We start from the raw sequence: 15,780 nt of genomic DNA on the forward strand, positions 1-15,780 counted from the left end.
GTCCTACAGGGTAGATTCTGGCAAAAATCGAGAGACTAGAAATACTAAGTGTAAAGGCCAAAAATGCAACTTCCCCATGACCTTCATGCATCTGTCCACCGAAAATGATCTGCAATATGCAGGCACTCTAAGAGTTAATGGGTGTGTGTTAATCTTGCTGCTGTTAAATGGAGTTACATGTGTGCAGAGAGGGGAGAACAGATCCCTTACTGTTTTTCATTTTTGGATGTGGAGAGTTATATTTCATGGGGGATGAAAAACAAATAAATTTTACTTTAGGAACCCTTCTGTTTTACTTGTGCTATCACTAGTTTTGGCTGCCTCATGGACTGCAGAAAAAAATGATTAAACAGGAGAATATCAAATACTTTGCTTGAAATGCAAGACAAATAAATATATGACAAGGGCACTTTCATTGTTCTCTAAAATATGAGCTTACATTAGCACTGCGTATGAAAAGTTTATCCTACAGATGTCTGCTAGCCAGACAGCTTCGGCTACCAATCAATGAAATCCTCTCATTGCCTTGGCTCACGGAGGAGCCCCTGGTTTGGTGCAAGTCCACTTTTCTTCTTTCCCTCCTCCTTCTGCCAAGTCTGTACTCTACTGTATTTCAGCTTAGAAATTCTGTTCCCTCTACAATTACCCAACATTTATAGGCCAAGAAGCAACTTTTCTCTCTTTCCTGCTTCCATATGCAGGATGTCCTATTTCCTTTACCTCTGAACAAGAATCATAACCTTGTTCCTCTCCCTATTAGCCACTTTGCAGACAGGCTTGCTGCTTTAATCAGCTGCTTTTCTGCTATTGTTGCCTATATTTTTTCCTTGACTTGCAGCATCCTTTGTCCCCTGAGAAATTCCTCTCCCAAGTCCGTTTGTACTCTTCACCAAGGGATGAAGCCATCCCCTTTCTCTCCTTCTGTTCATTACCATCCCCGAACCAGAAACTTTTCTATAAGACTTTCCCAGATTTTTAAAACAAGAGGATGAGCTCTTAGCAGCTTTGTTCATTCAATTTCTTTAGCCAGAGTTAGTTTTGAACTCATCTGCAGTCCCTGAGCGACTCTGTGGCCCTCCAGACCTGGAGAGTGACAGACAGGACTGAATATAGATTTTCTTGTTCTAACAAGAGTCAGCGTTTGTCAGCTCTCAAAAAGATCTGCAAGACAAAAGGGACATCAATAGCAAAACCAATAAAAAAGACTGGGTTGTTTTTTCATTTTGACAGATTTTTTTCTTTAAGTATACATTAAATGGTTTAGCTCAGATGGTTAGAGCATGGTGCTGCTAATGACAAGGTTGCGGGTTCAATCCCTGTACGGGCTACCCTGAGGGTTGGACTAGATGATCTCCAGAGGTCCCATCCAACCTTACCTTTCTATGACACTATGAAATACCTGCTTTTGTTGAAGGATTTTGCAAGAGCTGAAATTTTTTGGCAGAACTATTCCTGGCTTTTGACATCTTTCACTGAATATGTCTTTTTAAAAATTCTAAAATTACAAAGCATTTCTAATTCTGAGTAAAAAGCATAGATTTTTTCATAAAAAGTATTTATGAAACTTGAAGTCTTTCTCTTTATTGAAATACCCTATACAGTGGAAAGATCTTTTTTTTTTGGACAAAGCCTCTGTCAGTGTGATGTAGTCCATTCAGGTTCTGCCACAATTCAGAAACATATTTTGCACATACTTTTCAGTAGCACTAAGTTTGATACTACTAACTTTCTGAAGAATAAAGAAACAAAACAAAAAAGATAAAAGACCTTTCCAGGAAAAATTTCTTCATCCTGCATGTGGTTTGAGGGAGATCTGTAATATTGATTCAGTAGGCAACTCTAGACCAAAGAAAATGGAAATGAACAGCAGTTTTTTACATTCCAGCAGAACTGTTCCCCTTCAAGCATCCTTTTGATGTTCTGCAGTGTTTACAAAGCAAGGTGTTATTTTGTAGTGTTTACGAACTGATATGTTATTTTAGATAGATGTTACAATTTGTAAAATATAAACAAAATGAAAAATGGGGTAAGCTTTCATGCTTTTCTGTAAGTTTTTATAAAAAGTCTCACAGAACAGATAGGTATTTTGCAACAGATAAAGCATACAGTGAAAATCCATTCCAGATGAATTGGTAGGCTATCCTATAATTGAGTTGTCTAACATTTTCCTTGTAAAGAATTCCTGTGATTTTTTCTGAGCAGCTCAGACTTAAATTGTTTCTAGTAGCCTCTGAAATTCAGGAGTAGCCTTTATCTCATTAAGTTCCACACAGGTTTGGCTGAGCTATACGTTTCTCAAAACACCTTTTCCTTCCTCTTGCTTTCCTCCTCAAAAAAGGTGGCAGCCTACAGAAAGCACCTTTCAGCAAAGCGCAGGACACCAGGCGCTGCTCCCAGCACAAGCCGCGGCAGTGAGACTCAAAGCTGCCGGATCAGCTGGAGTAAAAATGGAAAGGCCAAGGAAGGAAATTTATTCTAAACCTGTGATCAGCTACACTTGAGATCGACCACCCTTCCAGGGTATAGAAAGGGGCAAGAAACCCTTCCCGTTAGGAGCTGGGGAGCGCTGAAGCGCCGCTCTGGCTTGCCGCCTCCTCGCGGCCCCCGAGGTTGGCTGGGGTGGAGGAAGGCGAAAGCGGGGACGCGCTGCCGCTCGGCCCCTGGCCGGGCACCCGCGCTGCCGACGCGGCGGCAGGGCCGAGGCAACGAATCGTCGCCATCCCCACGCGGCGCTCAGCCCGGCACCGCGTCCTCTCCCCGCCGCCACGTTCGGTAATCGCAGCAATTCACCGTGCCGCGCGCCGCCACGTTACGTTAGATCAAGCGATTTGGGGCAGGAGAAAGTCAAAAGAACCGAGAGAGCATCTACTAAAATAAACGACACGAGAATTTCCAATGAAGCGGCCCAGGCACTACAGCTCCTGCTATACTGACAGAGGAAATCAGTTTTTGTGAATGCTTTAGATGGGAGGCAAAAACCAAGTTCTCTTCCGGAAAAGAACAAGGCCAAATGTTAGCTTACAAACGCAGACAGAGATGAAAGACCGTTTCATTGAATTTTTTACATAGCAGGCATTGGCGATCAAGCAGCAACATTTATTTTGTTATCATTATTTTATCTTTGTTGGTCTGTGACCCCAGCCAGCAAACTTTGTTTAAGGAAGTCTGAGTGAACAGGGTCTGTTTCCTATAAACTCAGCTCACATCTTCCTGGTCTGGCTTCCATTCGCTCTTCCGCTAACTTCATACCAAGTTTTGACACAGAATGGTGTTTACAAATAATTTGAGATAAAACATAAGCCTCTGGATCTTCGCTCAGCTAGTTATTTTAAAGTATCTCCTGCCATAAAAAGTACAATCCTTCCTTGCCTTGTTTCCTGGGTATATACACCATTCTTTGCATTTCACTAAAGTGGACACTCACCCGCTCCGCAGTTTCTAGTTAAATAGCCTTTTATGTATTTTACGTACATAGTGTGAGTGGATAGACCATTATAAAACTTGGAAGAGAAATACAAGGATTGTTTGTTGTAGAGTATTCATAGTGAACACCTAGATGCATTTTTCCTAACTTCTTTTATATTAAAAAGATAATCATGTAGGAAAAGACACTGAGAGTTGTCTGAATTAATAACTATTTTGAAAATACACAACTTTAATCTAAAAAAAATCAGCAAAGACATGTACTTTTAAAGCAAGAATGTCTTCAGAATGAAAACATAAAATATAAAACCTTTCCTGTCAGTCCTAATAGTAAAAGTTTACACGTGTGTGCGATGCACATACATGTTATAAATGCAGATGAGTCACACACCTGTCGCTGATTTTTGTGCAGAAAGCCACACGCATAGCTCAAGGGTGTCTTTTCACAAGGCAACTGCTACTTCCTTTGAGGAGGTCTCCTGCTGTTTATCTTCACCCAAGAATCGGTGGACAGAAAGAGCACAGTCTTCATGCACCACTGACAAGTGCTAAGTAATTAATACTCAGACTGAAATCCATTGCCCAGGTCCCTCTGGCTCCAACAGGAGAACAGCTGGGGCCCCTATGAAAGTATGCAAAGCATACTTTCACATACTCGTTACATACTTTTAATTTTTACACTTTTATATAAAAACTACTCATATTCATATTTCTCAAAAAAAAATCTGAAGTCTTGCTTATGCTAAAACTAACCAGAGTATTACGGTTGACTCAAGTGCACTGCAAATATACTATCCCTTTAAAAGTAATTTAAAAAGACACGGATAAATCAATACATTTAGAATCATATTTGTCTCAGAAAAAGAGGTTGCTGACACCTATGAGATAACACAAATTCTCCTAACAGTTTGTATCAAATAAAATTATCCAAATGGAAGTTTTTCAGTGATTGAATTCCCTGGTGCATACAAAGCCTGACAGATCAGTGAGTTTCTGAATGTATCTATAATACAGTGTTAGGTAGTAAGAACTGAATGATACATTGCATTATTCAGGATTACTGCAAGCCATAGGCTAAGTTTTTGGTGATACTCTAGTCCCATAACAAGTGCAAATCCTGAAAAAAATCTGAAAGAAATAGAATAAGTAACAGTTATGGACAAAATATAGCAATTTTATTTTATTGAGAATAATGATTCCATTTCTCTACTGAAATATTGCTATGCTCTATTCTACACGAGTATTACATTCTATCATATGAAGCATAATAAAAAGCATTTCCTGAATTATTTTTGTGCCTCAGTTTCTGTTAAAAATACTTGCAATTAACAGGTAACATAAAAAGACATTAGAAAATGCTCTCAAACAGGAGTATCAAAAACAGTGCTGTACTGTGCCTTCAGTGTTCTCCAGAAAGATGGGATGCTTTGAACAGTGTGACTTTGATATCAATATTTACTAGAGAGGTAAGAACTAAGTGCAACATATAACCATTCTTATCAGTAACACAGTTTAAAGCAAAGACTATTTCAATGCAGTTCCCCAATTCCTGGCCAGCCATAGATCAAACAAAAAAGAAACTACAAAAGTTAATATCCCTCTGATAGCTCTAAGGAACAGACTCAGATTGAAACACCAATTAGAAGATGTTTCAGAACAAGAAAATAAACTGAATAGGAACAAACTGGCAAGATCAAATAACAACACTCAAATGAGAAATTAGTGAACTTGTAAGTACGATATATACCCGAAAGCAGCCTCTAGGTATGAGGAATGGAATGGGACAACTGCGGTGCCTGCAAGGCAGAGAAGGGAAATCTGGGGAACCACAAGACGGATGTTTTGCCAATCTAATAGCAAATGTCTTTGGAGTCAGAGATGGGATTTATATGTGGAGCGAGAACGAGACAAAGCCAGAAGTGGGTCCTGATCTGCATGAAAGGTGGGTGTGGGACTCCCCAGTACTCCCTAGGGTACTGGGGAGGCTCTTTTTTTCCATTTCTTTTCTCCTATCAAGAATTCGGGAGCGGGGGGGAGACAGATTTTTGGCCCAGAAATCTCTGCCTCCTTACTAAGCTTTGTGGGTGAGCTAAGCTTCTCACAGTAAGATGAGAGGACCAGAGGAAACACCCAGCGCACCCAGCCTTGGGGTGCTGACTCCTGGGAGCAGCAGTGAGAAGATGTGCCAAGAACTGGTTTTAAAATTGAATCTAACACTTCCCACTGGGTCCTGAACTATAGGCTTGCCAGTCTGAGCTCCATATGCTATAAATTGGCTGAAGCACTAATAAAGAATTGATATTTAAAGAACAGAAAACAACAGATGAGAACAAATAGTCATTTTTAAAAGAAGGGAGATTATTAATAAATCCTCAACGATAGTTATTGGAATCTATGCTTTTTAGCTTACTCAGAAGGGAGAAAGAAGTGAAATGACAAAGTTTGCTCATGATACATTACCACTTATTTGGAAAATTAACTGAAGAGACACCAAGGAACCTAACTGTAGTGAATAGCTAGCACATAAAGATACTGATGAAATTCCATATAGATAAATATAATAGAAAGCAGATAGGAAAAAATAACACTAACCAAAAATGTATAATGATGTTCTATAAATTATCTACTAGTAATCCAAAAAAAGATCTTGGAATCACTGTGGCTAGTTATCTGGAACTGGAACTGAATTTTAAGCTCAGTGACAATTAGAAAGTACATAGCACAGTAGGAAAGATAGAGTGGGAGCATAAAGTGGCATAATGATGTTTTCTAAGCCTCCATTATGCCATGAACTGAATACTGCATGCAATTAAGTTCATCTCAACTCAGAAAGAGTAGCAGAGTAAGAAAAGGTGTAGCAAAAAGCAATATCAATGACGGAAAGTATGGTGTAATTTCCATCTGAGCCCTAGTGAAATAGATGAAGATTTCTTGCCTGGAAAAGAGAAGATTTAGAGGCATATAAAAATCCAAACTATAATGGAGAAGGAGACTAGGGAACATTTATTGACTGTATCTCATACTACAGAAACTTGTAGAGCATTAAAGTAGAAATAGCAAGCAGAAAACAGAAAAGTATTCCTTAAAACATTCTACTCTCTGTTCTTTCTGCTTAAGAAATAAGAGTGTTTTGCTTGTGTCTGTAAAGAAATAGAAGTTGTAATGTATAGCAAACAGCTCATGATTTCTAACAGAAGAAAAATCACACCAGAAGTTTTTCAAACCATGTACCTGAAGTCACTCCCATGACTTTTAAGTATTTTCTCTTCCTTGTGGGGATCAGTTTCATTATCCTGCTAGAAGTTACTCTGTGTTCTCCTTCACAGATTCTGACATACATCAGATATGCTCATTATACGCTACTGTCAGTGGAAATGTATAATACTGTTAAGGTTGTTTAACTCCTTTCTTTAAAAGACATTTAACATATTACAAGAATTGCAAAAGATCTCAATAAATTAGATGCCCCAAACTATAAAGTGCAGTTGGCACGTTGTTCATTCAGAGACATCCAAACTTGTGCTTGTTTTGGTCAAATATTATTGGTTTCTAAGATATGAACTTGAACTTTTGTCAATATGCCTTAGTTTGTTGTTAGAAAACACGAAACAATGTTGAGTTGCTTCCTTTTCTACTCCCCCTCAAAATGAAGCATATTACCCATTCTCATTATCATACAAAGAAGGCTTTTACTTATAGCCAACATGTGATTCCACTAGGTTTTAGCTTCATTTTATTTGTATTTGGTTCACTTCCAGTGTTGAGCCTCAGATCAGCTGAGCCTCATCTGAGAGAGGAAGATAAGGAAACAACAGGATCCAAACTGATCCCCGTTTATCCTAGCTTACTTCAGATTTATATTATTTACACTCAATTTAATTATCAAATTATAATCAGTTTAAAAGATGTTATTTAAAATACCCAACCTAACTTTATATTTTTATACTATTTAGCATTGATGAACAATCAATAAAACAGAGAAATAGTATTTTTTTAAAGTATTTAAAATTATATTAGTGATTTTAATAGTGTTTTAATATATTAATGATTAGCATTAGGTTTTACTAGATATTATGATAACTGAGTTTCCTCCATCATCTTTATACCACAGTATCATTTCAGAGTGACAACGGACATCAAATTATAACTTTCCTTTAGGAAATTAAAAGGTTTAAATCTAAAAGCACTGAAGTTAATAGCTTTTCTAGCATACATTTTTTCAGAAAAAGAAAATCTGCTCAGTGATAATCAGCAAAATTGATCTGTAAGTCTTCTGGTCTTCCAAGTCTAATAATCTGAAAGATACTATTCCACTTTGATTTCAACACAATATATCTAGCTTATTTCTTTAGAACGAAGAGAAATAATCTGACATATAAAGGTTTGGATTCTTTTGTTTGCACAGGTTCCCTCCATAATGGAAAATTCCCTTTTTAAAACTGAAGTCTTCTGTAAGAAAATTTCAGTTTTGTGCTTTCATCTCTGCTTCCCTCCCCCCACCCCCAATCCTGTCCCCGAACCACTTCTGCCCTTCACCTCCAGAAAGCAGAACAAACTGCAGCTTGGGCAGATTCCCTACACCTCCCCTCCCCACACCCTTCACTGGAAAGCTCTTTACAAGAAGAATTGAAATAAAACACAACCATCTCATAAGACATAGCAAACTGTGACTGTTATATTTGGTTTTACATTAGGATAATTTTTTCCCCCAAACCTCAAATTTTTCACGATGGCAAAAATTCCATTTTCTAGCCAACTCTATTAAAAAATCGAATTCCCTAGCTATAGGAGGTCCTTTACAAAACAATATAAATTAACCAGATTGTATTCCTGATCCTTTTAGATTTAAGTTTCTAATGAAGTATTTCCATTTGAAGAAACATTGCTGGTGCTCATTATAGCCATGAATATGAAATCTGAAGCACAACAATTACTAGAATAGTAGGAGGCAAGATTTTATTGCTGGTGTAAATGGAACTAAAAAGAATCTTTGCCACTATTATGCATTAATATGCATACATGAAGAGTTGAAAATGATTTAGTCCTATCTCTAAAGACAAATGCTTTATCATCAAAAGTTTAGAGAGATTACTGAAATGGTTGTGCTTTTGGTAGGGCTGAGCCAACAACTGTTGCTTGGAATCCTATTTTAATGCAACCGAGAAAAGTGATGAGAACAAAGTGGGCAAATATTTCTGGAATGGAACCGAAAATGCTAAAAGCAAAAATTAATCAAAATGGCTGCTGTACCAGGTATTTTTCAGAAACTAGAGAGAGAGAGAAATTACTTGCAGTACAAACTGTGTATTTTGCAAATATACTGGAGGAGCTAATTAGGCCCACTTCCTTCAAGGAAGGGAAAGTAAAAATTTATTACTCATGTTGGTGAAATTGCAAGGGGAAAAAAAAGTTCATCACAAAAAAAAAATCTTACTTTTTCTAGTGTATCTTTCATCATGACAGAAGTTGCGATTTCAGAAAAGTTGTTCCATGAACAACAGAATTAAGGAAGCTTGTCTTTTAAAGGCTTTCTGCACAGTGTGTTTATATCTCACCTCTTGATCCCCTTTCTCCCTGCCTCTGTGATTGTCCTAACACCCCATCCTAATCTCTCCGACTTTCTCCACAACATCTTCCAGCGATACCGCAACTCCAAACTGATCAGCTGGTCCCTCAGTATGATGATGATGCCCTGCTATTCCACAGCATCTGTAGCCTGCCTGGGAAGACATACTCAACCCAACAAATTATTGTTCCTAAGTACATATACCAGGAAAAATAAAAACAAATTACTCGAGCTCACACAGAACTCCCTCCATGGGAAAATTAATTTGGGTCTCTTTCCTCTACCAGCTGCAAATTCTCACAAGATATACAAGAACTTTTAGAAAATCTTTATCTATATATCCAACTGAGCTGACACTGACTCTAGGATCAGAAGTTGTCAGGAAGGCACAGATGCTCCTGCATGTAGGTACTGGATTAAACTAGAAGGTGAATTTTTCCATGCAGGTGCAATTCTCTAGGTGCAGCTTCTACCATGGAATATACAACTGAAACCATTCTTTCAGCAAAGATTACTCATTTTAGCACCCTGTTATTGACAGCTGCCACCTCTCTGTGGTAAGACAGCATTATCTGAAGATCAACAATTCAAGGAAAATGAAAAGGGGCGCCTGCCATTTAGCAGCTGACAACAAACAGCCAGTCCCTGGTGTTCAGCCACATGCTTTGAAGTGGATCCACTGTGCAATGACTCTAGCGCTGCCTTCAGTTAGTGGAGCCTCTCAGGACTTGTCTCAAAGTGGAGGGTTCAATGCCCCAGACAGAATCAATGAATCCAAAGCATGTCTTCAGTGTCCCTTACACATTCAGGAGCAGTGTGCAATTCAGGAGGAGAGGAAAACATATTTCGTATGTATGCTTCATATTTTATGACAGTTCAGGCAAAAATACTGATAATGAACTTGAGGTTGTTAGATCTCTTTAATAAACTGCAGCGATACGGCTATAATAATACAGTCCCAGGTCCTTCAGCCACACAAATTTATTTCTGGTTATACCTCCTTCTTCCATTTTCTCTTAGTTGCCCGAGCAGAACAATACTTTGCAATAATCCTCCATACAATTCTAAATTTTCCTAACTTCCCAGTCTAAGGAGTTTATTTTCTTCTTGAATCTCCCCATAACCCACAGTGAAATTTGGACCATAAGCCAAACTCCACGAGTACAGTGATGTTCAAATTGGAACATTCATTTGCTCTAACATTAAAGAGTATTTGTCACGGATAAGGGTCTACTGTAACAAGACCATACAGAACTCTCACTGGTAAGACACTATCTACTCTGGAAAGCCTTGAGCTGATAGAGAGAAAGCTAGAGGGTAGGAAAAGAACCAGAGACTCAGAGGTAGAAGTTGTCTATAAACTTCAGACTTTCCTGAAGTTCCAGGACATTTGATCCAATCCAACTTGATTTTGACACAAGATATGATAAAACAGCAAAATGAGAAAAATCATAAATCAGAGAAAGAAGAGCCTAGAGAGAAGTGGGGACTAAAAATAAAGAATACATTATATGAGTAAAGCTGGCATTTAATGTAGATACTTACTGTCTAAGGCAGATCTCAATATTGTGTTCAGTGGCTGATGTACAATATGCCAAACTTAAAACACCAGGCATTTCAATTTCAACATAAGAGATTTTCCTCTTTCAGGAGAAACAAGCAATTATGGTAATAGTGGATTTGAAATTCTCTACCAAAGGACTGTACTTAAAATAAGTAGTTTCTAAACACATCGACATCAACAAATATCAACAGTGAAAGCTGAAACAGTAAAAAATCTCAAAGTACAGTCAACAGCCCCCAAAACACATTCAAATTCATTATCGATAATTTGTTCCAGAAAAATCGCAATCACAATCCTTTATTCATAGGATTTGCATGTGAAAAATCTATATACATTTGATTTTGTTATAATTTTCTAATGAACATCTTTTATACAGTGAGAAATTTAGGCTTGAAAGTTCATCAAAGTTACTTGTCTATAAATAATAAATTTTCTACTGAAATTGGAGCCATGATACCAAATCATTTGTGCAAACTACTTTGCTTGAGCAAAACAGGGTGTATTTCTTACTCTTATAGCTGTAACCTCTTTTGTAAATCTTGTTCTTACAGTGAAATAGTTGAGAATCCTCCAATGAATGCATTTCTGTTGTCTCATGCTGACTTATGGGAAAAGGAGAATAATGCCATTGATCCCTAGTAAGTTACTTAATCCTGCTCTGCAGCAACAAATATGTGTGTGTGTATGTGTACATATGTATGTGCATGCATATGTATATATACACACACTTAGATACAAAATATACCTATGTATACAGCCAAGCTTCAAACCTTCACTCGATATTCATTTTCATCTCTATCCTTGGAGATACTCAAAACCCAACTGGACGCAGCCCTGAGGAACCTGCTGAAATTGGCCCCACTTTGAGCAGGGGGTTGGGACTGGATGATCACCAAAGGCTCCATCCAAGCTACCTGATTCTATGATTCTAGGACACCTATTAATTAAAGAAATCAATGTGCAGCTCCATCTCCAATGCTATTTCAAATGTTCTTATCCCTGCGTTGCTCCATTTTTGTGTTTTCTCCCCCTTTGTCTTTCGTAAAAGACATAGAACACCAACATAAAAGCCATCTTCTAATTTTTCTCCAGACAAACAAACAACAGAAAATGAAATCAGATGACAAAAAGAAGGACACTTTAACAATATATTTTAAGTTCAGGAATTTAAAAGAATCAGTATAAACCTATCTATACAAAAACTGCCTACTCCAACCAGTTTTCTCTGATCCTCATTTTCTTCAGGAAGAAATAAATTTTGTTTGTGTCACAAAGACCTTCATGAATTAGTCCTAAATCTTTCAACTTATTTCATTCAGTGTTCCGACTAGGGAATTTAACATGAAGTTCACTGGATACAAAGCTCAAAAGAAAAGAGTTTGCAGCAGGGACGTAATTTTATGGTGAAGAGGATCTATTTCCATTATTTCCATCACCTGAATATAATCACTTGAATTAACTTTCCTGCCAGCTGCAGACACTAATTCATGTGATTAATTGTTCATAGGAGTCATCTGATACAACTTGTTTGGCTATTGCTGCATTTCAAATTAAGTACATAAACATTTTAGAAGGAACAGAGCAAGGTCAAAAGCTATACACTCAGTGTTAGACTGTATGCTTCTTTTCCACGTTCAGTGTGGCTATATATCTATAAAATAATTTCCATTTTTTTTTAGATAATAAGCTTTCCATGAATTTTCTTGAATAACAATATCCAAGAAAATACAATAGCACAACACAGAAATTAGATATAAGTAGAATCAGAAATCAAATAGCTAGAGATTTGTCTTCGGCACTTTTAAATAAACCTTCTAAATGAAAATGAGGGCAGCTTTATCTACATTACGTTTTCTTATGGCTTGTAAGAAGCTTCAGGTTAAAATAATAAAATATTCTCTGGGTTTTATTTTGTTGTCTACCCTGTAGCTCAACTGTCTGAGGTGTGTACCTTCATTTGCAAGTGAGGTCACACGAGGTCATTATATCCTGTAAAACCCAGAAGACAGCGTTGCAGGAGAAGGTGCCCCTTGATATCAAATGATAAAAATAATTATTCCGTATTTTCTTTTCTCGTCAACCATACTAACGGCTAATACAAAGTATATATACACATGCAGGGGCACATAGGGGGACGTAGTGCAGTAAAATGCACTAAAGCTAAATCCCTTGAGACATCAAAGTTCCAGCATGAACTTCGGGGGAGTGACGCAGAGACTCAGACGTTCAGATTTCTCTCTGACCTTCTCCTTCCTGTCACAGCCCTCCAGGCTCAGGGCACAGAACTGCAGAGGACTGTCCAGAAAGGATCCAGTGACTGCTACTTTAACATTCACCCCACAATATAAGCAGATAGGATGCTGCCTACCAGCTGCTCTCTGTCCGCTTCAGACTCATGCTCTTCACCACCCAGAGCTGCTGACGACCATGAATGGCTTCTCCTGCCCAAATGGGCTGGGCACTGCAGCATGCAATTCTCAACCTTTTGCAAGGGAGAGATTTCACCCCATTCTGGAGTATTTAGTGGTCCTTCACTTCCTCTCACACCACAAAGTTATTTCATTACTCACCAATCATCTTGCAATAATATGCAGTAAAAACACAGCTAAAATCTTCTGGAAATTCTCCCTAGAGTATTTGAACTGATGACTCATGTTTAGTTACCTAACTGGCCAATAACTAGACAGAGTCTTAATGATGCACAGAAATAAGAGAGAAGCTCTCACATTACATATAATAACCGTCACTTTAGATTTTCAGGAAGACAAAGAGATACTACATAAATTGCCATGAAAAATGCTTGATGTCCATAACAATTAAATAATTAAATCACCAACTTTATGTAAAAGAGCAGCAGTTCCATTTGTATATCAATTAGAGACAATATTCTGAATATCCCTCTAAACTCCTTAACAGCAGATTCTTATTATTTGAATTAACTAGATGAAGAAAAAGTCCTTGAGGAAATTCATACATTTTTAATGAAAACTATAGTCAGCTGATATTTACTGAATCTTGCTTTTTCTCTCCTAAATGAAAGCGTAGCAGACCACAAAAGCAGTGCATCTAATTACAGATTACTAAAAATAATCTAGTTTAGCTAACACCAAGAGGCATACCTTAGAATTTCATACTTAGAGCGTAAATATTTAAGACTCTATTGTCAGCTAAACCACAAACTTCATCTAGGGCTGTCCTGAGAAAAAGCTAGAGACCAAGTCCAGCACAGGTATCACTGATGTATCTAGCTAAAGCTCTCCTCATCCTTACTGCAGGAGGAAAGGAAAGAAAAGGAAGGGGGGAGAAAAAACAGCCCTAAATACCCTCTCTGTTGGCAGACGAGGTGAGAAAAGAGATCATTCCCACTTCCAACTGTCCTACTTAATGTCCATTAAAAAAATACGCAAGCAAGAACATGCAGCTCTATATACAAATGCAAATAAACAAAGTTCAACATATCAAGCATACTTTTAAAAGATGAAATAAAACACACAAGACGACTTTGTTATAGACATGACACATTTTGATAAACGAACTGGCAGACAGTCTACAACTAAATGTACATTCTTAATTATTTTTACCTCCAGTTTTAGTGCTGAGATCTTGAACGCAGAAAGCTCCAGTGCTGGATACTGCTTGTTTCTCTGCAGTTTTTTTCTTTTCTTTTTCTCGCTCTCTCTTTTTTTTTTTTTTTTTTTTTTGAGGGGGGAGGGGGAGATATTTTGGGGTATTTTTAAGTACAGAAAGATTCCAAGACAGCCTTACCTAGATGAAGCAAATGTGGAGCCAAACATGCCCTCCCTAAAATCTTTGGTCAAAAAAACAAAACGGAGGAACAAACAAACAAAAGAACCCAGTCCCATTTAGTTTCTGCTAGCATAGAAGTTCAGATTTCGTTACTGAGATCATTGCTCTATTCTGAGCAGTTTTGCTCAAAGTGTGATTTTAACAAAAACACCCTCTGCAGCTGGAGGGAGCCTTAACTAAGCACGATTCCGTCAAGCTTCTCCCAGTGACTTCTGTCTACTAAATTCAGACTGATGTTTTGTGAAAGGGGCCTCAACAACCAGGCCCAGATTGCCTGAAAAGTATTTCCTGCCTTTGAGAGAGAGGGAGAGAGAGGAGACTCTGTGCGTGCGTGTGTGAGTGCGCGCGCGTGTGCATGTGAGAGAAAGAAAGGGAGAGAGCACATAGTGAGGGCAAAAACAGAAAAAGACAGCAAGACCGTATTTCAAGACACTCGGTTTAGTACACTGCTGAGGTATTTCTGTCAGATTATTTGCACTGCACTTATGTAATGTAAATGCGTTTTCGAATACCTCCCTGGCATTTTTTTTTAAAAAAAGTATTCTATACATCTCTAATAATCATGCGAAGGTAACAGTCATCCAGAAAAACAGGAGAACACCTAAAACCTCTGATCTTACTACTAAGTAGCAAGCAGTAGGTAGAGAACGACTTGGCTTAAATTCAATTAACACATCACATTTACAAAGGGTCTAATGCTGTTCTGAGCAGTAAATACACACAATTAGCTATATACAGTGTACACGCGCATGCTAAAACTGTATTCTTACTCAGGAGAATGAGTTAGAGCCTAGAAAATGAATGCTACAGTTTAAATACAGTCGTATTACAGGCAATAGCCTATGTTGCTTTACCTCTTCTGAGAATCCTCCAGAGTCACACAAATCCAGCTCTGCAAAAGCAAAAGGACAGACTCCATCTTGATCATATTAGTATTTTGCTGACATAAAACACTTGCAACTACTTCGTTCCAGTTTGACAGGGTGCCTGAATCATGTCTCCAGAGTAACCCACAGCATCTACATCCTTTGCTCTACACAAATTTCGGGAATATCTGTTTATCTTTTCTGCTTTCTTCTGCCTCCTCTGAATGACTTCCTCTTAGCTGTTCCAGCCTGAGAACTTGGATTACCATTTGGTTTTGATTAAAACCAGACGGACAGCTCTGTAGAAGTTTGAGAGTAAGCTAATGGAAATCACTGGCATGGCTTTAATTAGCATATCAATTAATAATAAATGTTAGCTATTCATATAACAAATGTTACAGAGAAACACAAGAAGTTTACATCCTTAGCCACCGGTCTCATATTTAGGCAATTAATTTGCTCAAATTTTATTTCATTCTAGTAACATGACTCACAGCGATAATGACCATACATGATTTCCAAACTACAGGATGAAGCCAGCCAGCTCCTTTTTT

The 15,780-nt window shown here is 37.9% G+C and overlaps 1 protein-coding gene across 4 annotated transcripts in view; it reads right to left on the minus strand.

The window, feature by feature from the left end:
• The window catches only part of DLC1 (DLC1 Rho GTPase activating protein), a 231,300-nt gene extending 215,970 nt beyond the window's left edge, over positions 1-15,330 (minus strand). For 2 of the 4 annotated variants that reach the window (XM_062575625.1, XM_062575623.1), the window contains exon 1: positions 14,135-14,584. The gene's annotated coding sequence lies outside the window, so the exon portion shown is untranslated. Of the gene's footprint in view, positions 1-12,921; positions 12,944-14,134; positions 14,585-15,214 lie in introns of those variants that run through there. The other 2 variants (XM_062575624.1, XM_062575626.1) reach the window with 2 other exon arrangements.
• Between the last annotated feature and the right edge of the window lie 450 nt (positions 15,331-15,780).

This window comes from Rhea pennata, chromosome 4 (assembly GCF_028389875.1).
Source record: "Rhea pennata isolate bPtePen1 chromosome 4, bPtePen1.pri, whole genome shotgun sequence".
In the NCBI taxonomy this organism is placed as follows: domain Eukaryota; kingdom Metazoa; phylum Chordata; class Aves; order Rheiformes; family Rheidae; genus Rhea; species Rhea pennata.